The sequence below is a fragment of the Cucumis melo genome, chromosome 11, assembly GCF_025177605.1.
Source record: "Cucumis melo cultivar AY chromosome 11, USDA_Cmelo_AY_1.0, whole genome shotgun sequence".
Lineage (NCBI taxonomy): Eukaryota > Viridiplantae > Streptophyta > Magnoliopsida > Cucurbitales > Cucurbitaceae > Cucumis > Cucumis melo.
The window spans coordinates 10,874,712-10,896,196 of NC_066867.1; positions in this window are offsets into that span (position 1 = coordinate 10,874,712).

The following is a 21,485-nucleotide window of genomic DNA, read 5'->3' on the forward strand; positions in this document are numbered from 1 at the left end:
TAGTCCAATAAACCTTCTATTTCAAGGGTAAAGAAGGGGTAGATAGTTGAAGACATAGGGTGCAAGATAAAATTCATTCATACCCACTTCTAAGGATAGTAGAGAGGTTGTTGTTTGTTTAGATATGTGCATACATTTGTTCATGGATATGTCATGTTTAAGCTCTAATTAAGCAACCTATTAGGCACTAGACTGGGATGATGTGATAAAATAAGCAAATCATATCTATGTGTTGCTAATCTTCTTATGATATGCGCGTGTAATACAAGTTTTCCTCTCTATCGCCTAAGTGTAAGTGAAGAGAGTTTTCATGGTAAGTTTATGGTCGAACATAGGAAATTAATATTCCTATTGAACCTATCGTGCAGCTAAACCTATGTGGTATAATCTATAAAGTCTGAACATGAACAGTATATCTTACCCTAACTATTTACACTAAGGTGCATTTTATGGTGCAAGGTAATCATGGTGATGGAGTGAAATGAAAAATGAACTCATATTGCAGACATGATATGAAGGAATATTTAATTAACTAATGGCAATATATTGTTTATTAACATTTTGAGGTGATATAAAGCATCTAGTACTTTAGAATTAAGGGGAGCGTCCTTTCAGGATCTAAATACTTAAAGTTAAGTTATGATTTGTATTTAATCAATTTGTTTTCATTACAATTAATTTATCCTAATTTAAGGCAAGCAACATTTTGGTGCTTTCGTCGAATATGTTGACATCTCTGCAACTTATGCGAAGGATGAACTCGACGATGAGAGATTGTATTGCTACAATCTCTTTGTCGCTTGTTCATTTAAATACATGCCGTCACTTGTCAGGTGATTGGTACCAATGTGATTTCCCTTCTCTCGAATAGACAATGTTTGACATCCGCATTTAACTAAACAAAATTTATAATACATACATTCGGATTCTCTAATATTAATAACACATTGCATTGCTCATAAATTAATTGAATGGATATTAATTAGAAGATAAATGAGAGAATGATAGAAGAAATGCATTAATATTATAAATATAATTTTAGGTCTTTCGACCATGGAGTACATTTTACAACTTAATACATCAAAAATATAAAATGGTATACAAAGATATGTTTGTTGAGGAGAAAATGGTATGGGAAGAACTCTCTCTTTTTCTTCTAAGTTCTCACCTAAAACTCAAGAAAAAAATAATGGAAGATAGTAAGCTTGCTCTTCGATCCAAAATTTGCACACCTTATTTTGAAGTAGTCTTCTATTTATAGGTAGGGAGTGATGTTGACAGGACATTTCATGCTTCATTAATGCTTATGCTTAAAGTTGCATCAATGTCGAGCAAACCAAAATTTTCTGCTAGTGCATCAGATCGCCTAACTTATTTGCTCGTTGCCTTGTTGGTTGAACACGTCTCCTCGTGTGACGTTCTATTGTCAAGCTCTACTTCTTTTTTGTCTAATATCCTGCAATAGACATATAAAATGCGATAAAACATGGATAAAGTTCTTTTGTAAGATGTGATACACAAATTAATCAAATTCTCTACTTTTTCATGTTTTGATCTTATGTTCTTATACGATAATGCTTCATTATTTTATATAAAATGCCACAATAACTTGTATTTCTACAAGATATCAGTTGTTCCCTTAAGTGCTAACTTCAGGACTTGAACAAGAAGGCTGTCCCACCCCTCTCACTAGCCTGAAAAGGACTTGGTTTAGTAAATAAACTATAAACCAATTGTTCATTAGAGAATCAGCAGGACTTAAGAAACATGATATAATCTAAAGGGTAAACGACATTTTGACTCAACTAAGATTAAGAACAATTTGTGGATGGTCAAATTACTAATCATGGTTATATCAAGTGGACACAAATATATCTATAGTGAGGAGAGCATAGCTATGGACTATAGTGGATAGTCCTGTTAGCTTATGAATGTTGGTTAATTAGATTAAAGAGTTTAATCGGTTAATCTTGGATCGTTGGAGCTCATGATCTGTAAGTTCATTAGGTCCCTCCATTAGCTCGTTACGAAATTAAATTTAAAATAGTATAATCGAGGAATTCATATTGTTCAAATTCATTCTGAGGATAAATTGTTAATATTATTTGATATAATTAACAGTTACAAGTTAAAAAAAGAAATGATATTTAATAAGACTTAAATATCGAAAATTCAAATAGGTACTCGATAGGTCAATTAGATTGATCGGGAATGGTGATTAAAATAATAATTTAATATTTTAATATTAAAAATATGAGAAATTTTCAAAAATAGAAAAATTGACAAAATATTTACATGAATTTTGTCTTAGAAAAATATTAATTAATTAAAAATATTAATTAATTAATATTATTTAATTAAAATAAAATTTATTAATTATGAATTTATTTAATTAATTTGAAAATTAAGATAATTTGAATTTTAGAAATTCAAATGACTTATTAAGTTTCTCCCATCTTTAACTGCAAGAATGAGTGTGGTGTTTGAATGGTAGTGTTACTCTCTAATCTCACCACAAATCTGGCTTCATTGCATGAATTAAGTGTTAAATTGAGATGCAAATTAGATTTGCATGTCTCTTGGCTATAAATCCATCGCGAGGTTTGATGAGATTAAACATAAATGGAGATTGATAATTTTGTTAGAAAAAATTCTTGCTCAAAAACTCTCTTACATTAAAATATCCCTCAAATTGATCACAAATGTGATCTCCCAATAAAGTTATAAGTCTTGAGAATGGTGGAGAAGATCTTAGTGTTGGTCATTGAATAATTTGAGATCAACAACAACTTCAAATCGTGGTGAATTCGAACTACTTGACCGTGGAAAAGATCTTGGTGTTTTTTGTGAGTTTTCAAAGCATGTTTAATCTTTAAAATTGATGCATCTAAGGTGATATTTGAGTCTTACTTCACTGCATGATTACTTAATCTTTCAATTAGTATCCGACCATGCTTGTATCATTCAATTGTATTTAGTGGGTGTTAATTCATGAGATGAATGAGAATGATGTTAAATTGATATATTATAGTTTTGACAATTAAATTAAGCTTCAATATTTAATAAATGTTGTAATTGTTTTGTGCTTGTTCACACGATATTTCAAGATATTTCAAGAGAAATTTAATTTGTGGAATTTGAACTTTGTATTCATATTAATTTCAATATAGTTAGTACAATCTCTAATACCGTTGGGTTTTATGTTCTAAAACTCGTAGATAGTAAATATAATTTGTTGATCGTTATTAATAAAGAGTTATTATTTCAATAAAGCATTATTAATTATATTATTAATTTTATCTTAATAACCTAAATCCAATAAACTAATATTCTAAGTTGTTTGATGAGTCTTGAGATACAGTTTGAAAGATCTATAATATAGGGATAAGGTTGGATATCTTATCCTAGTAACATGCACTATAGCTACGACTCACTTTGTATTTGATACAACACAATAATCCAACGCATTTGTGTAAGTGACACATGCAAGTGAGGGTATCCTATGCAAAGAGTTTGCATAATACTGAACAACAAAATAGTAACCACGTCCGTTAACTAGTTAGGTTTCTATTTCATTAGGATAACCTAGGTAACTTTGACACACTCCCTCCCAGATTACCTACACTCGACCCGATAAATGATGTGAAGTCAACCAATATCGCTCTCCTTTTGAATGACACCAACTGACCCTTAACCTCTAACATTTAAATGAAAAACAAGCGGAAGCTAACACACATAACTTTAACACAAACTGCAGTGCAACCCTTGTTATTGAACAAACTTTACATAAATTTATTATAGATATATATTAACCTATATTTATATGAAAACAGCCTCCAACTTCAACTAATCTCAACCTAAGCTTGGCACAATTAAAAGAACAACTATACATAGATTCAAAATAGCAAGACACATACGATAGTAAGACAAAATCCTTCAACAGACAGACAACGGGGAATCAGGCTTCAAGAATATGATCTCTACCTAGAAAGTGAAAAATATTTTGGAGAGTATGAGCTAAATGAGGTAGTGAGTGATATGTTTTCAAACAACATTTCACAAACTTTTTAAACGGTAAACATAAACAATAACATCAATATTTTAACTTGATAAACATTTAGGAAATAGTAAATCAAATCCTTGTTTTTCTGATCATAACTGAAGAATCTAGTCCTAGGAGGTGGTAGAGCAAACTCAATATCAACTCCAAATCTTAAAGATGGGCATCCCCAATCCCTGTTCTTGAGAGGTAGGCGTCCCTAACTCTATTCCTGGAGATAAGTGTCCTTATCTCAATTTCCTTAGTACCCCTTAACCTACGTCGAAGGACCATTTGATATATCTTGGAAATAAAACATGAACAAAATCATTATGCTTTGAAACAATGCTTTAAACCTTTAAAGATCCTTTTGTGTTTAAGCAAACCTTAAACATAACCATGCCGTGATAAACTCATTATCTTACTAGCTTAACATTTCTCAGCAATCATGCTTGAATAAATACTCTAATAAAATCACATGCTTTGAAAATCATTCATAAATCAGATAACTCAAACATTTAACTTCAATCATACTTAAAACAATAGCTTGAGAAACATGATTCGAAATCACTTAGTAAATTCATTTTTCACTCACAGATACAAGCTTAAGTCTTTGGTCTATAAATTTGTCTAATCTCTTCTTGATCTGAAATAATGGTAAATAGATCCATTTAATTTCCTTTGACCATGAAAATTCCAAAAATTAACTTAGAAATTCCAAAAACCACCAAAATAGTCAAAAATCAGCCATTGACATAAGTTGGCGCGTAGATGGGCAACATGGGCTTGGCCGTCCGCACAGGGCTTGCTTAGCCTTGCCACATGCTAAACCTCACGCATAGGAATGTTGCACGCCTCACATGGCCTTTTGTCGGACGCCTTGTGTGCCTCCTTGCTCGTAGAGGTTGCCACACGCCTTTTTGGCTGCATGCTCAACACAAGCCTAATGCGTGCCACTAACCTCCTTAAAACTCAAATCTCACGCCCAACTCGCCTCACCTTGCCTAACATCTGACCACTGCCTAGAAACTGTTTTTCGTCCAAGTACTTAACTTCAATTCAAAAATCTCATAACTAAAAATTCATAACTATTTTGGAAAAACTTTCTTCTACAAAGTTGCTTAAACTTGTCTTAACTTGCCCTCAAAAGGTTTTGAGTGGCAATGGTGTGTTTTCGAGTTGTGATGTTCTTCTCGGTCTTCTTCTCTCAATTTTTCTTCTTCCCCTTTTCGAATATGTGAAATAAAAATCTGGGAAGGGTTCTTAAAGGAAAACTCTCGACGTAGTCTGATATGCATCGGGAGTTCCTCATGTCACACCACATCCCGCATATGCCCTAGCTTGCCATGCGAGATGTGGTGCGACTTGAACATCCTTGACGTATAAATGCCAAATAGCTCAGTCTTGAGTTCTTTAAGCATTGTTTAAATCGCCTCATGACCTTTCTTAATCTTAACTTATACCTTAACAAAACCTTTAGGGGATAAGCAAACAAAACATAGAGAAGATAAACCACACTAAACTTTATTAATCTTTATCCAAGTACTTACGACAACTTTACATTTATGAACATGAATACATTAATTTTTAAACTTAAGCTAAAATGCCTTGGCAGCCTTCTCGCCTAGCAAGTGCCTCATCCTTCCTTACTTGGCCTTAACATCTGCCTCTAGAAGATGAATTTTAAAATATAAATCTACAAGACTCAGTGAGATTTTATGTAACGCCGGAGTTTAGGAGGGAGACATGAATGAACTGATATCACATTGAATGAGAGGGATCCTGAGGACATAAAAGTAAGGTTAAGAAAGACTTAAAAGAATCAAAAGTTACTACCTATACCAACAAGGTGCACCTTCCTTGTCGGTGGCTCGATCATAGAAACTCCAAAGTTAAGCGTGCTTAGCTTGGAGCAATTCTATGTTGGTGACCTCCTGGGAATTTTCTTAGGATGCATGTGAGTGAGGATAAAGCATGTTGAAAGAACTCGTGTTGGTTTGTAAGGAGAACTTTCACTTTAATAAGCCTTTAAGACAGTAAGGATGATGTTTTCAGGTTGCAAGAGATGTAAGGAAATATTGAAGATCTGAATTCCGAATCCTGGGTCTGGGATATTACATTTTATGAAAACCTTTTCATGGAATATGTAACGCCCCGAAAATTCGAGGTAAAATTTTCTCGTTTTATGTAAATTATTCGGAATTCTAAAATGTTGGTGTAAGTTGTTATAATAATAATAAAATATTAATTATATTATTATTATTAATATTTAATTTTATTTGTTATAATATTAATATTATAATAATTATTATTATTTAATATTATAGTAATATTATTATTTAAAAAAAAACAATAACATTATTATTACATAATATTAATTTATTATTTATTTAATATTAATATTATTATATATTATTATTATTACTTTATATTATTATTATTATTATTTTATAATATAATTATTAAAAGTATATATATATATATATATAATAAAACCTTTTTTTAAAAAAAAAAAAACCCTAAAGGAGACGCGCGTCGACCCCCCCCCGTTTCGTTTTCGATTTCTTCTCCACCGCGCCGCCGCCCATCCGTTTTCTCTTCTTCCTCCATCCTTCGCCCGACGCCGCCGCTCCCACCCGCTTCTCCTTCTTCTTCATCTCTTCTCCTTCCGACCGCAGCGCCACCACCATCCTCCTTAATCTTCTCCTTCGTTTCCGGCAGCGTCAGCACCGCCTCCATCTCCGATCTCCTTCGGTCTTAAGCAGCTACGAGACCTGCCGGCCGCCTCTGTCCAAACCGCAGGTGGTATCCCTTCCTTTCAGCGTCGTGCCTCGTGCGTTGTCTGCAAATCGCCGCCGCCCTCGTTCGCCGGAAGATAATAAACCAACCGTGGCTGCCGTTTTCATCCAACCCGACCCGGTTCCAAGCTGACCCGACCCAAAACCCGCTTCCAGTCCGAGCCACACAAAAATCCGGGTAAGCCGAGCTGAGTAAGCCGAGCCGAGTGAGCCGCGAGCTGAGTGAGCCAAGCTGCGAACTGAGCCGCGAGCTGAGTGAGCCGAGCCGCGAGCCGAGTTGAGCCAAGGCCAAGCCGAGCCGAGCCGAGGTGGAGCCGAGCCGAGCCGAGCCGAACGCCTTCAAGTCGAGCCGAGCTCCTTGTGTAACGCCCCGAAAATTTAAGGTAAAATTTTTTTCTCGTTTTATGTAAATTGCAAGTCGATATAATAATAATATAATATTATTATATTATTATTATTAATATTTATTTTTATTTGTTATAATATTAATATTATAATAATTATTATTATTAATTAATATTATAGAAATATTGTTTTTATAAAACAATAAAATAAATTATTATTTATTAATATTAATATTATTAATATATTATTATTATTACTTTATTATTATTATTTTATTTATATTTTAATATATATATTATTATTATTAAATTTAATTAAAACTATTAATATTTTTTTATAATTATTAACGTATATATATATATATATATAATTTACAAAAAAAAAAAAAAAAAAAAAAAAAAAAAGAAAAGGAAGAAAACCCTAGGAGACGCGCGCGCCGCGCAGCCCCCCCCCCCCCCCCCCCCCCCCCCCCCCCCCCCCCCCCCCGATATTTCTTTTCTCTCCCGCAGCCGCCCGACGCCCGAACTCCTCCGTCTTCCTCTTCGTTCGTCTGCCGCGCGCCGCCATCCATTTCTCCTTCTTCCTCCGTTCTTCGCCTGGCAGTCCGTCGGCCCTCACGAAACCAACGCCGCCATCCATTTCTCCTTCTTCCTCCGTTCTTCGCCTGGCAGTCCGTCGGCCCTCACGAAACCAACGCCGCCACCATCTCCCTTCCGTTCCCTCCGTTTTCATTTTCTCTCCGCCGCGCCACCCGCCACCCGAACTATCCATTTTCCTTTTCTTTCTCCAGCCTTCTCTCTTCGTTCTACCACCACCCGGCTTCATCTCCGCCACCAGCATCGACGTGAGGGCAAGCCATCGGCCTTCGTACCGCCGTCGTTCGCCGGAAGAGAGAACTCTCAAACCGTGGCTGCCGTTTTCGTCCGACCCGAGCCACGGATCCGCTTCAAGCCGAGCCGAGATCGCGGTCCAAGTCGAGCCGAGATCGCTGCCCAGCCGAGCCGCAATCCTTGTTCGAGCCGAGCCGCCATCCTTGTCCAAGCCGAGCCGAGTGAGCCACGAGCCGAGCCGCGAGCCGAGTGAGCCGAGCCGCGAGCCGAGCCGCGAGCCGAACCAAGCCGAGCCGTGAGCCGAGTGAGCCGAGCCGCGAGCCGAGTGAGCCGAGCCGCGAGCCGAACCAAGCCGAGCCGAGCCGAGCCGAGCCGAGCCGAGCCACCTAAGCCTTCCTTCCTTCATTTCGGTTCACGGTGAGTCTTCGGTAAGGATTGTTCTGATGTTTTCCCTAATGTTACCTCGTCCGATTTGAGTTTGAATGTTGAATTAAGATATGGCCCTACTTTTCTCCCTTGAAGGTAGTGCAGAGTTGACGCTTAAGTTCTCGGGTTCCGCGGCAGACCTGGTTGGAGATAGCTTCCTTTCCTTGGGTAAGTCAACGGATGACCTTGTAAATCAACTACTACTAAGGCCATCCACTAAAACCTTCGTGTTTCGTTTAGGTGGATCTGTTGAGCGTAGTTTTCAATCGAGGGGCATAACCGAGTTTCAGGTAAGGGTTTTCCTACTACTGGACCCCGAGTCCAGGTTAAAACCGTAGTAATCCACAGGGGATTACACGTTAGTGACTGTGCTGAATATCTGTATGCGTGTTGACTGTTAAGTACTGATATTATATTTTGTCTGATGAAATTATACTGTGACTGCTATTTGTGGATTGAAATTTTATGTTGGTGGACCTTAAAGTTACGGTTTAGTATGTATTAAACACTGTTCTGGATGTGGTTCATGGAGTTTGGACGGGGAAGGACAGTGAGTCCGGTTTTGGTTGGTTAGTCGATTGGACCTAGGGTTTCCCTATTGGTGTACGAATCGGTAATGCATATAGCAACTGAGGGTATAGATGTTTAAACCTATACTATCTGACTGACAAGGTCTATGGCGAGACTGTAATATGAATGCCGTTGAGATGTGACTGATGTAGACAGTTTAGTAAGGGCTGAGGGGTAACGGTTAGCTTCATCTATGGGGTAGTGTGCCTTACTGAGATGTGCATCCTTCGGGAGCACTAGACTGATATGTACATCCTTCGGGAGTACTAGACTGATATGTGTATCCTTCGGGAGCACTAGACTGATATGTGCATCCTTCGGGAGCACTAGACTGATATGTACATCCTTCGGGAGTACTAGACTGATATGTGTATCCTTCGGGAGCACTAGACTGATGTGTGCATCCTTCGGGAGCACTAGACTGATATGTGCATCCCTCGGGAGCACTAGACTGATATGTGCATCCTTCGGGAGCACTAGACTGATATGTGCATCCTTCGGGAGCACTAGACTGATATGTGCGTTCTACGGAACCACTAGACTGTTATGTAGGGTACCCCCGAATAGGAAGTTAACTGTTGTTCCCTGACGGGCCCAGTAGTGGGTCCCTTACTGGGTATGTTTATACTCACCCTTTTTCTTCTTTAACTTTTCAGGTAGGGGTACAGCGAGGGGCAGACCGACGAGAGGCAGGAAGGATGCGTGAAGGCCATATGGACGCGTCTGTTTCTCTTTCGCTTCCGCTATGTATTTTGTCAGAATATTTTGATTGTGATTTTTGGACTGGTGACTTGACATTTTATTTTGTGACCTTTTTTGAATTATTTAAAATAGGGCCCGAAACTGTCTTTTGTAAGGATTATACTGTTTTAATGAATCGTATCTGGTCCGTTTTAAATTTTATGTTGAATTGTCGAGTTTTGGTATTTAGTAGTGACCTCAGCTTAGTCCGGAAAAGTTGGGTCGTTACAGTTGGTATCAGAGCCTAAGTTTTAGGTTCTGTAGACTGACTTATAATGTGAGTCTGTGTTTTGTGTCCTTATGGCTGAAACGATCCTTGCCGCTCGTCAGGTACGCTCTCATGAAAGTATATGTATAACTCTACATGCTTTACCTTACCTAAGTTAAACTGCAAATTCAATTACCAATTTATGACTAAAGGAATCGTTGGTGGTTGTTAGGGAAATGCCACCAAGGAGAGGTGCACGTAGGGGTGGTCGAGGAGGCCGAGGAAGGGGAGCAGGACGCGTTCAGCCTGAGGTGCAGCCTGTAGCCCAAGCCCCTGACCCGGCTGCGCCAGTTACTCATGCGGACCTAGCCGCCATGGAGCAGAGGTTTAGAGATATGATTATGCAAATGCGGGAGCAGCAGAAGCCTGCCTTGCCAACTCCGGCGCCAGTTCCAGCGCCAGCTCCAGCACCAGTTCCTACTCCAGCTCCGGCTCCGGTACCAGTTGCACCCCAGTTTGTGCCGGATCAGTTGTCGGCAGAGGCTAAGCACCTGAGGGATTTCAGGAAGTATAATCCCACGACGTTTGATGGGTCTTTGGAGGACCCCACCAGAGCTCAGATGTGGTTATCGTCCTTGGAAACCATATTCCGTTACATGAAATGCCCTGAGGATCAGAAGGTTCAGTGTGCTGTTTTTATGTTGACTGACAGAGGTACTGCCTGGTGGGAGACTACAGAGAGGATGCTAGGTGGTGATGTGAGTCAGATCACGTGGCAGCAGTTCAAGGAGAGTTTCTATGCGAAATTCTTCTCTGCCAGTTTGAGAGATGCCAAGAGGCAGGAGTTCCTGAACTTAGAGCAGGGTGACATGACCGTGGAGCAGTATGATGCGGAGTTTGACATGTTATCCCGTTTCGCTCCCGAGATGATAGCGACCGAGGCGGCCAGAGCTGACAAGTTTGTTAGAGGCCTCAGACTGGACATTCAGGGTTTGGTCCGAGCTTTCAGACCCGCTACTCATGCCGATGCACTGCGCCTGGCAGTAGATCTCAGTTTACAGGAGAGGGCCAACTCGTCTAAGACCGCTGGTAGAGGTTCGACGTCGGGGCAGAAGAGGAAGGCTGAGCAGCAGCCTGTTCCAGTACCACAGCGGAATTTCAGACCAGGTGGTGAGTTTCGCAGCTTCCAGCAGAGACCTTTTGAGGCAGGGGAGGCTGCCAGAGGGAAGCCGTTGTGTACCACTTGTGGGAAGCACCATCTGGGCCGTTGCTTATTCGGGACCAGGACCTGCTTTAAGTGCAGGCAAGAGGGTCATACAACTGACAGATGCCCGTTGAGAGTCACGGGGATCGCGCAGAATCAGGGAGCAGGTGCTCCACATCAGGGTAGAGTCTTTGCTACCAACAGGACTGAGGCTGAGAAGGCAGGCACAGTAGTGACAGGTACGCTCCCAGTGTTGGGGCATTACGCCTTAGTTTTGTTTGATTCGGGTTCGTCACATTCTTTTATCTCTTCCGCATTTGTATCGCATGCCCGCTTAGAGGTTGAGCCCTTACACCATGTTCTGTCAGTATCTACCCCTTCCGGGGAATGTATGTTGTCGAAGGAAAAGGTGAAGGCATGTCAGATTGAGTTAGCAGGCCATGTGATTGAGGTAACGCTGATAGTTCTGGATATGCTGGACTTTGATGTAATCCTGGGTATGGATTGGTTGGCCGCCAACCACGCCAGCATAGATTGTTCACGTAAGGAGGTAACGTTTAACCCTCCCTCGATGGCCAGTTTTAAATTTAAGGGAGGAGGGTCAAAGTCGTTGCCTCAGGTAATCTCAGCCATCAGGGCCAGTAAACTGCTCAGTCAGGGTACTTGGGGTATCTTAGCGAGTGTGGTGGATACTAGAGAGGCCGATGTATCCCTGTCATCAGAACCAGTGGTGAGGGACTATCCGGACGTCTTTCCTGAGGAACTTCCAGGGTTACCTCCGCACAGGGAGGTTGAGTTTGCCATAGAGTTAGAGCCGGGCACGGTTCCTATATCCAGAGCCCCTTACAGAATGGCCCCCGCAGAATTGAAAGAACTGAAGGTACAGTTACAGGAATTGCTTGATAAGGGATTCATTCGACCGAGCGTGTCACCTTGGGGTGCGCCAGTCTTATTCGTTAAGAAGAAGGACGGATCGATGCGTCTGTGCATAGACTATAGGGAGTTGAACAAAGTAACAGTAAAGAACAGATATCCCTTACCCAGGATAGACGATCTATTTGACCAGTTACAGGGAGCCACAGTGTTCTCTAAGATTGATCTTCGGTCGGGATACCATCAGCTGAGGATTAAGGATGAGGATATACCGAAGACAGCATTTCGATCCAGATATGGACACTACGAGTTTATTGTGATGTCTTTTGGTTTGACGAATGCTCCGGCAGTGTTTATGGACTTGATGAACAGAGTGTTTAGGGAGTTTCTAGACACTTTTGTGATTGTGTTTATCGACGATATCTTGATATACTCCAAGACGGAGGCCGAACACGAGGAGCATTTACGTATGGTTTTGCAAACACTTCGGGATAATAAGTTGTACGCAAAGTTCTCGAAGTGCGAGTTTTGGCTGAAGCAGGTGTCCTTTCTGGGCCACGTGGTTTCTAAGGCTGGAGTCTCTGTAGATCCAGCTAAGATAGAGGCAGTCACTGGTTGGACCCGACCTTCCACAGTCAGTGAGGTTCGCAGTTTTCTGGGTTTAGCGGGCTATTACCGACGGTTTGTGGAGAACTTTTCTCGTATAGCTACTCCTCTTACTCAGTTGACAAGAAAGGGAGCTCCTTTTGTTTGGAGCAAGGCATGTGAGGACAGTTTTCAGACCCTTAAACAGAAGCTAGTTACCGCACCGGTTCTTACTGTACCCGATGGTTCTGGCAGTTTCGTGATTTATAGTGATGCTTCCAAGAAGGGTCTGGGTTGTGTTTTGATGCAGCAGGGTAAGGTGGTCGCTTATGCGTCTCGTCAGTTGAAGAGTCATGAGCAGAACTACCCTACACATGATCTAGAGTTGGCAGCAGTGGTTTTTGCTTTGAAGATTTGGAGGCATTATTTATATGGTGAAAAGATACAGATATTCACATATCATAAGAGCTTGAAATACTTCTTTACTCAGAAAGAATTGAATATGAGACAGCGAAGGTGGCTTGAGTTAGTGAAGGACTACGATTGTGAGATACTGTATCATCCAGGCAAGGCAAATGTGGTAGCCGATGCTCTTAGTAGGAAAGTGTCACATTCAGCAGCACTTATTACCCGGCAGGCCCCATTGCATCGGGATCTCGAGCGGGCTGAGATTGCAGTGTCAGTGGGGGCAGTTACTATGCAGTTAGCCCAGTTGACGGTACAGCCGACTTTGAGGCAGAGGATCATCGATGCTCAGAGTAACGATCCTTATCTGTTTGAGAAACGAGGCCTAGCAGAGGCAGGGCAAACGGCTGAGTTCTCGTTATCCTCTGATGGTGGACTGTTGTTTGAGGGACGCCTCTGTGTTCCGTCAGATTGTGCGGTTAAGACAGAATTATTATCTGAGGCGCACAGTTCCCCATTTTCCATGCACCCAGGTAGTACGAAGATGTATCAGGACCTGAAGCGAGTTTATTGGTGGCGTAACATGAAGAGGGAAGTAGCAGAATTTGTTAGTAAATGCTTGGTGTGCCAGCAGGTTAAGGCACCAAGGCAGAAACCAGCTGGTTTATTACAACCCTTGAGCATACCGGAATGGAAGTGGGAGAACGTGTCCATGGATTTCATTACAGGGCTACCGAGAACTCTGAGGGGTTTTACAGTGATTTGGGTTGTGGTGGACAGACTTACTAAGTCAGCGCACTTTGTTCCGGGTAAATCCACCTATACTGCTAGTAAGTGGGCGCAGTTGTACATGTCTGAGATAGTGAGATTACATGGAGTGCCAGTGTCGATTGTTTCCGATAGAGATGCCCGTTTCACTTCCAAATTTTGGAAGGGTTTGCAGACTGCTATGGGCACGAGGTTGGACTTTAGTACGGCTTTCCATCCACAGACTGACGGTCAGACTGAGCGTCTGAACCAGGTTTTAGAGGATATGTTGCGAGCGTGTGCATTGGAATTTCCAGGTAGCTGGGACTCCCACTTACATTTGATGGAATTTGCTTATAATAACAGTTATCAGGCTACTATTGGCATGGCACCGTTTGAGGCCCTGTACGGCAGATGTTGTAGATCCCCGGTTTGCTGGGGTGAGGTGGGTGAGCAGAGATTGATGGGTCCTGAGTTAGTTCAGTCTACTAACGAAGCGATACAGAAGATTAGATCACGCATGCATACCGCTCAGAGTAGGCAGAAGAGTTATGCAGATGTGAGGCGGAAGGACCTTGAGTTTGAAATAGGGGATAAGGTGTTCTTAAAGGTAGCACCTATGAAAGGTGTCTTGCGTTTTGAAAGGAGGGGAAAGTTGAGTCCCCGTTTTGTTGGGCCATTTGAGATTCTGGAGCGGATTGGCCCTGTAGCTTATCGCTTGGCGTTACCTCCATCACTCTCGGCAGTCCATGATGTGTTTCACGTTTCTATGTTGAGGAAGTACGTGCCAGATCCATCCCATGTAGTGGATTACGAGCCACTAGAGATTGATGAGAACTTGAGCTATGTTGAACAACCTGTTGAAGTGCTGGCTAGAGAGGTGAAGACGTTGAGAAATAAACAAATTCCCCTAGTTAAAGTCTTATGGCGGAATCACCGGGTAGAAGAGGCTACATGGGAGCGTGAAGACGACATGAGATCCCGTTATCCCGAACTGTTCGAGGAATAAAACTTTCGAGGACGAAAGTTCCCTAAGGAGGGAAGAATGTAACGCCCCGAAAATTTAAGGTAAAATTTTTTTCTCGTTTTATGTAAATTGCAAGTCGATATAATAATAATATAATATTATTATATTATTATTATTAATATTTATTTTTATTTGTTATAATATTAATATTATAATAATTATTATTATTAATTAATATTATAGAAATATTGTTTTTATAAAACAATAAAATAAATTATTATTTATTAATATTAATATTATTAATATATTATTATTATTACTTTATTATTATTATTTTATTTATATTTTAATATATATATTATTATTATTAAATTTAATTAAAACTATTAATATTTTTTTATAATTATTAACGTATATATATATATATATATAATTTACAAAAAAAAAAAAAAAAAAAAAGAAAAGGAAGAAAACCCTAGGAGACGCGCGCGCCGCGCAGCCCCCCCCCCCCCCCCTCGATATTTCTTTTCTCTCCCGCAGCCGCCCGACGCCCGAACTCCTCCGTCTTCCTCTTCGTTCGTCTGCCGCGCGCCGCCATCCATTTCTCCTTCTTCCTCCGTTCTTCGCCTGGCAGTCCGTCGGCCCTCACGAAACCAACGCCGCCATCCATTTCTCCTTCTTCCTCCGTTCTTCGCCTGGCAGTCCGTCGGCCCTCACGAAACCAACGCCGCCATCCATTTCTCCTTCTTCCTCCGTTCTTCGCCTGGCAGTCCGTCGGCCCTCACGAAACCAACGCCGCCACCATCTCCCTTCCGTTCCCTCCGTTTTCATTTTCTCTCCGCCGCGCCACCGCCACCCGAACTATCCATTTTCCTTTTCTTTCTCCAGCCTTCTCTCTTCGTTCTACCACCGCCGGCTTCATCTCCGCCACCAGCATCGACGTGAGGGCAAGCCATCGGCCTTCGTACCGCCGTCGTTCGCCGGAAGAGAGAACTCTCAAACCGTGGCAGTCGTTTTCGTCCGACCCGAGCCACGGATCCGCTTCAAGCCGAGCCGAGATCGCGGTCCAAGCCGAGCCGAGATCGCTGCCCAGCCGAGCCGCAATCCTTGTTCGAGCCGAGCCGCCATCCTTGTCCAAGCCGAGCCGAGTGAGCCGCGAGCCGAGCCGCGAGCCGAGTGAGCCGAGCCGCGAGCCGAGTGAGCCGAGCCGCGAGCCGAACCAAGCCGAGCCGTGAGCCGAGTGAGCCGAGCCGCGAGCCGAGTGAGCCGAGCCGCGAGCCGAGTGAGCCGAGCCGCGAGCCGAACCAAGCCGAGCCGAGCCGAGCCGAGCCGAGCCGAGCCACCTAAGCCTTCCTTCCTTCATTTCGGTTCACGGTGAGTCTTCGGTAAGGATTGTTCTGATGTTTTCCCTAATGTTACCTCGTCCGATTTGAGTTTGAATGTTGAATTAAGATATGGCCCTACTTTTCTCCCTTGAAGGTAGTGCAGAGTTGACGCTTAAGTTCTCGGGTTCCGCGGCAGACCTGGTTGGAGATAGCTTCCTTTCCTTGGGTAAGTCAACGGATGACCTTGTAAATCAACTGCTACTAAGGCCATCCACTAAAACCTTCGTGTTTCGTTTAGGTGGATCTGTTGAGCGTAGTTTTCAATCGAGGGGCATAACCGAGTTTCAGGTAAGGGTTTTCCTACTACTGGACCCCGAGTCCAGGTTAAAACCGTAGTAATCCACAGGGGATTACACGTTAGTGACTGTGCTGAATATCTGTATGCGTGTTGACTGTTAAGTACTGATATTATATTTTGTCTGATGAAATTATACTGTGACTGCTATTTGTGGATTGAAATTTTATGTTGGTGGACCTTAAAGTTACGGTTTAGTATGTATTAAACACTGTTCTGGATGTGGTTCATGGAGTTTGGACGGGGAAGGACAGTGAGTCCGATTTTGGTTGGTTAGTCGATTGGACCTAGGGTTTCCCTATTGGTGTACGAATCGGTAATGCATATAGCAACTGAGGGTATAGATGTTTAAACCTATACTATCTGACTGACAAGGTCTATGGCGAGACTGTAATATGAATGCCGTTGAGATGTGACTGATGTAGACAGTTTAGTAAGGGCTGAGGGGTAACGGTTAGCTTCATCTATGGGGTAGTGTGCCTTACTGAGATGTGCATCCTTCGGGAGCACTAGACTGATATGTACATCCTTCGGGAGTACTAGACTGATATGTGTATCCTTCGGGAGCACTAGACTGATATGTGCATCCTTCGGGAGCACTAGACTGATATGTACATCCTTCGGGAGTACTAGACTGATATGTGTATCCTTCGGGAGCACTAGACTGATATGTGCATCCTTCGGGAGCACTAGACTGATATGTGCATCCCTCGGGAGCACTAGACTGATATGTGCATCCTTCGGGAGCACTAGACTGATATGTGCATCCTTCGGGAGCACTAGACTGATATGTGCGTTCTACGGAACCACTAGACTGTTATGTAGGGTACCCCCGAATAGGAAGTTAACTGTTGTTCCCTGACGGGCCCAGTAGTGGGTCCCTTACTGGGTATGTTTATACTCACCCTTTTTCTTCTTTAACTTTTCAGGTAGGGGTACAGCGAGGGGCAGACCGACGAGAGGCAGGAAGGATGCGTGAAGGCCATATGGACGCGTCTGTTTCTCTTTCGCTTCCGCTATGTATTTTGTCAGAATATTTTGATTGTGATTTTTGGACTGGTGACTTGACATTTTATTTTGTGACCTTTTTTGAATTATTTAAAATAGGGCCCGAAACTGTCTTTTGTAAGGATTATACTGTTTTAATGAATCGTATCTGGTCCGTTTTAAATTTTATGTTGAATTGTCGAGTTTTGGTATTTAGTAGTGACCTCAGCTTAGTCCGGAAAAGTTGGGTCGTTACACCTTGTTTCACCAAGCCACCTAAGCCTTCCTTCCTCCGCTCCGGGTCACGGTGAGTCTTCGGTAAGGATTGTTTTCGATGAATTCCCTAATGTTGCTACATCCGATTAGAGTTTGAATATTGGAATAAGATATGACCCTACTTTTCTCCCTTGAAGGTAGTACAGAGTTGACGCTTAAGTTCTCGGGTCCCGCGGCAGGCTTGGTTGGAGATAGCTTCCTTTCCTTGGGTAAGTCAACGGATGTCGCTTCCGACCTTTTTTAAAACGACTTCTACTAAAGTCATCAACTAAAACCTTCGTGTTTCGTTTAGGTGGGTCTGTTGAGCGTGGATTTCGATCGAGGGGCGTAACCGAGTATCAGGTAAGGGTTTTCCTACTACTGGACCCCGAATCCAGGCTGAAAACGTAGTAATCCACAGGGGATTACACGTTAGTGACTGTACTGAATAACTGTATGCGTGTTGACTGTTAAGTACTGATTATATTTTGTCTGATGTAAAGATACTGTGACTGTTAATTGTGGATTGAGATTTTATGCTGATGGACCTTGAAGTTACGGTTCAATATGTAGTAAAACATTGGTCTGGATGTTGTTCATGGAGTTTGGACGGGGAAGGGCAGTGAGTCCGATTTTTGGTTGGTTAGTTGATTGGACCTAGGGTTTTCCCTAATGGTGTGCGAATTGGTGATGCGTATAGCAACTGAGGGTGTAGATGTTTAAACCTATACTATCTGACTGACAAAGCCTATGGCGGAACTGTAATATGAATGCCGTTGGGGTGTGACTGATGTAGACGGTTTAGCATGGATCGAGGGGTAACGGTTAGCTTCATCCATGGGGTAGTGTGCCTTACGGATAAGTGCATCCTTCGGGAGCACCAGACTGATAGGTGCATCCTTTGGGAGCACTAGACTGATGTGTGCATCCTTCGGGAGCACTAGACTGATATGTGCATCCTTCGGGAGCACAAGACCGATATGTGCATCCTTCGGGAGCACTAGACTGATATGTGCGTTCTACGGAACCACTAGACTGTTATGTAGGGTACCCCCGAATAGGAAGTTAACTGTTGTCCCCTAACGGGCCCAGTAGTGGGTCCCTTACTGGGTATGTTTATACTCACCCTTTTCTTTTCTTTAACTTTTCAGGTAAGGGCACAGCGAGGGGCAGACCGACGAGAGGCAGGAAGGACGCGTGAAGGCCATATGGACGCGTCCGGTTTTCCTTATCGCTTCCGCTATGTATTTTGTCAGAACATTTTGACTTGTGATTTTGAACTGGTGACGTGAGTTTTTATTTGTAACTTTTGGTTGATTTAAAATAGGGCCCGAAACTGTCTTTTTGTAAGGTTTCTAATGCTTTAATGAATCGTAACTGGTCCGTTTTAAATTTTATGTTGAATGGTCGAGTCTTAGGTATTTGGTAGTGACCTCAGCTTAGTCCGGAAAGTTGGGTCCTTACAGAATACCTTTTATAAACTTTATTTCGCCAAACAAATTAGAAACATATAAACTCATCTTTACATTAGACATAACAATTTCATATATAACATTCATTTCGTATAATATCCATTAGTTACCAACATTCCTTTCGCTAAGAATCCCGATTCATCCTTTACACTAGGTCATGTAACTTCGCGTTTAGACTATTGTAATAACAGTATCCGAGGATATACAAATTCGTCCTTGTTGCCCAGGCTGCTAGGTGTAACACATTTCTTTCAACGTATTAACTAGTATCTTATCACCATATAGCCCTGTACACCCCATGGTGGCCTATACTCTTTATGTGCACATAATAGTTAGCTCATTAATAGAAGGTAACTAATGGTTTGAATACCGTTTATCAACAAACACTACAAAAAATCGGAGGTCTCCCGACACATAAATAGGCGTCAGTAAAGGCACCACTGAAACAAAGGTCCATCCTCGACGCCTAGAAATATACGTTGGCCTAAACGAGTAATCTTGATGTCGTGGTTCAAGATGTCGAGAGAAGATAAATTAATATTTAATTCTTGCATTTTTTCCAACATCTCTACGCAAGGCATCGAGAAAAATGTGGTCGTTTTCGACATCTATATAGATTATGTCGGCTAAAAGTATACAATAAAATATTTATTCAACTCCTCTCGATGCCATACAAGAGACGTCAGGAGAGGGTAACCCTATTCCCGATGTCATAAGTAAAATTTCGGGAGAGGGTAACCCTATTCATTACGTCATAAGTAAAACGTTAGGAGGTTAACCTTATTTCTAACGTTTTACTTAAAATGTCGAAAATATAGGGTGTCTCTCGATGTCTTCGTTGTGCGTTGGAATTCCTCTATAAAAACACACTTCCAGTTTTGTAATTCACAGAAATGAAAAGAAGAAGACCGAGAGAGTTGAGAGAGAGATTGAGAAGGAGAGAAATCACCGTCCCATATCTCGTTCGACACAGCTTGTAATAATCGTCATCGTCCTTATTTGTCGTTCGTCATCACCACTGCTCTTCATTCTGGTAAGTGGTTTAGTTTATTAGTTTTAGTATTTAGATTTCAAATTAATTTTAGGTTTTTGATTTCAAATTAGTTTTAATATTTAGATTTTGAATTAGTTGTAGGTTTAAGTATTGAATTCGAATTTGAAGTGTTGTTAGGAATGTGCAAAGAGGGAAGTTGAACATTATTACGAGCTGCGTCGAAAGAAATACAAGGTTGCTTGAAACAGAAACGATCCTTGCTCTTGCATTGAATTGCTTGTGGAGGTCTCCATAGCGTCGTAGTAACAGGTGGGGTTATGATAACCATTTTGGTTTTGTCTAATCCGATTTTTTTATCTCGTTGCCAAAATATGCATAACGATACTCATTGTTCGAAATTTTTTGCCTAATAGGTTAATAGCGATAGGCGGGTGGATAAAGCCACCCGAATTTTGTAGATTATATTGAACTCACTACTAAAATCTTTGTAAATTACAATGTAGTCTTCATACTCATTTTTTCATGGTTAGACCTCAAATCTTTTTTCCTTGTGTGTTTGTGGTACATATTTGGTCTTTGATATCTACTTCCTTCCCTGTACTTGAGAGATTTTATTGTCAAAGAGCATTCGAGTAGTCGTTAGTCTTGATAGAATTTCTTTTTTCTATATAATTCTATATTATACTATACCAAGACTTTTGGATGCTCCAATCTTGGAGGGTAAATGTGCAAATAGAGTTTCTTATGGCACTCGACACAATATCGTACTAACAAATATGGTACCTGTATGGTTTTTACTATTCAGTCTATTAAAATGAATGTGGGTTGAATGATCTAAAGGTATTTCTGTTCACCTCATATGTGTTCTTTCTTGTTCTAATCTCGTCCTTTACTAATTGTTCTCAAAGATGATGGCTAGTTATTTTCCAAGGTATCCATCGACGGATGTTTACCACGAAATATTATTTGTGGTTGGTGGCACATGCTAATGTTGGCTAAAGCTGAACCATTAAATTAATTGTGGAAAGATGTCAATATGAAGGGAAGAACTGTTTTGCTATATATAATGTGGTTACATGTAATACCTAGGTTTAGTTATGAATATATGAATGCCATTTGAGATGCTTATTTCTGTCGGTCTAAACAACTTTGTGCTTAGTTCACCTTTGTCTTTGATGGTATTTTTGTCCATATATAATTTTATGAAATTATTTTAGATTGCTTAGTTCACCTTTGTCTTTCTTAGGTACTACAGGATGCTTTGTTGAGATAATTTATGCACACACGACGTGTTTTCTGGCAATGTTTTATGCACCTCGATAATGCAATTTTCTTCTAACTCTAATGATTTCAAGAGCT